Genomic DNA, 2,762 nt, shown 5'->3' on the forward strand with positions numbered 1-2,762 from the left:
CACGAAATCTCCTTTTTTCTATCCGGCAACGCCAACATAGGGGCCGTCACCAACCTTTTCTTTAGTTCTTAAAAGCTGTTCTCGCATTTCTCTGTGCTTTCAAACTTCTCAGTCTTACGAGTAAGCCGCGTTAAAGGGGCTCCTATCTTTATAAACTTGAACGAACCTCCGGTAGTGACCGACCAATCCTACCTCTGGTAGTCGACCTAACCATGGTCATCAATTCCTCAGTGGTCCTTTATTCATTCTTGTCAGGATCCTTCACGGGATCCTCCTCAGCAACAATCCCTTCTAGGATAACATCCTAAACCGCTACATCCTTAATATCAACATCATCCGGTCCTGCGTTAGGACACTCTATCGGATCCACAATCCCATCTCCAATTAGTAATAAAACATCATCGCGTTGATGTTCCTCAACCTCAGGGTTCGGAGTCCCGCTACGCTATACGATAACGAACTACGCTTCTATCGCTACATTTATAAGGGTTCCCATAAGGGTTTTAACTGTCAGTACTACGTTAGGTAGTCCGACTATGAACTTGGAAAGAGTTCTTATTATCTTAGTGAACTTATTATCTTAACGTCACATCATCTCTGAGGTTTATAACGCTTAGCTCTGATACCACTTCTGTAACACCCCCAAATCTGGGGTCGGGGATCCGGGTTGTCACGAGTTCCATTTCCCTTAATAACACCCAATCTTAATACACAATCAACTACTCTGAACTGTGACCCCACAATAAACACACACACCACAAGTTATAGTCTCAGAGATGAATATCAAAAAAATAATCACAAGTCGTTTTATTCCACAATTATATGTCAATACACCTTAAAAAGGTTTCTGAATAAATTTACATTTCTTTGCCATTATTGCAATTCATAATATACATAAGTCTGGTACATTATTAGTTGAAAACTTAGCCTATTGGTAATTTGTACCTCAGCTACAGCGGCCTCAACGCTTCCAGAAAGCTGCAGAACGTTTCCTATCTGCTTGCGAATTGGGAGCTTGGTCCTGTTCATCTTATCTATCTGATGTTGTGTGATGAAAGAAGAAAGCAAGGGTGATCAGCAAGCCCACCAAAATAATATGTATAATGATTAACAATATATGAGCCTACTCATAATACTCATGAAAGTCTTGGTCAAAAGAAATGAACCAAGTTGATATCTTAATGCGATGAAGTCGCAAAATATTCAGTATATATATATACATATATACTTTTCAAAATATTGGAAGTCTTCTTCCATGCATAATATACACAAAGTCCCAGTGTATAACTGTATAAAAAATATCGTTGCAAGGGATCTCATATATCTAACCTTGTCTCAACATTTTTCTGAAAATCTTTGTCATTCATAAGACAATTATTAATTAGATATAAGTTTAAAAGACGAAGTTACAAGATACCCCAATATACTTATATCTTTCCCAAATACTACTTGAACTACCACCGTTCAAGTTATAATCAGTTTCAAAAGTTCATCACATAGATGAGACTACAAGACAAGATTTGAATAGATTCAATCTTTGAATATCATTATAAATAATGAAGTTACGAGATACTTCATTAAGTCCCGACATATATATACACCTATGTATATATACATTTCCTGAAAACCTCTGTCATGTAAAGTATGAACAGAATTGCAATATCCAATAAATTTGGAAAGGAAAGAATTTTGGCATAAACCTGATATCTTGCTGATCAGGCAAAGATACCAATAAGTAACCTATTCTACTAGTAGATGGACGAATTCCCCACTGGTCATCACCCTGGTCGCAATAGGACCTTATGCTGGACTGCCACTCAGCCACTTATGCATTTGATGGACTCCCACTGAGCCACTTACACTATCATGGACGCCCACTGAGCCCATGTTGCTTATGCCGACTCAATAGATGGACTTACTTCCCGAACGTTGGGTAAGTAATCAATTCATTTACCAAAACTGCAACCTTGTTGCGAATATAAAATACACCACAGAGCCGGATCCCTCAGGTTTTGAGCGAGTATTTAAATCCCCTTAAAAAGGAAGATCTTAAATATAAAAATGAGTTTTGGGATCCGCTCTAACTTTTAAAGATTATTTTGAAGACTCGAAAACACTTTAAAGAGTGTTTGGAGTAAAGCTGATTTAATGAAGTAAATCAGTCCCAATATATTTAGAAACTGTCTGAATATTATTATTTAAATAATATTCCCATAAAGAATAATCTTTATAAAAATAATTAAAGTAGAAGTTTTGAAACTTATACTTGAAATGAATATTAAATATCCAAAGATATACCTATACGAAAATACTATCTTTATTTGAATAATCAAAAGTGAGTTTGATTATCGACACCTTATTCTTTAATAAAATAGAGAACATATCTCAGCAAATAATCGGAGTCATAGATCCTCAAATGAATATTCAAATAATATTCAATAAATAAAATAAGCTGAGTCATAAGCCCTCGAATGAATATTATAAATAATATTCATTAAATAAAATAAAGGAGTCATACATCCTCAAATGAATATCCAAGTAATATTCAATAAATAATATAAAGGAGTCATAAGTCCTCGAATGAATATTCAAGATAATATTCATTAATAAAATAAAGTTATCGAATAAACCTTATTCGATTAATAGTTTTGAAAACTATAACCACATATATATATATATATAAATATATATATATATAATCTACTCGGGATCCTCGACTCCCGGTTTTAGAAAATGTTTTCACCTTTGGGTCCCTATACTAA

The sequence above is a fragment of the Apium graveolens genome, chromosome 3 (genome assembly GCF_009905375.1).
Source record: "Apium graveolens cultivar Ventura chromosome 3, ASM990537v1, whole genome shotgun sequence".
NCBI lineage: Eukaryota > Viridiplantae > Streptophyta > Magnoliopsida > Apiales > Apiaceae > Apium > Apium graveolens.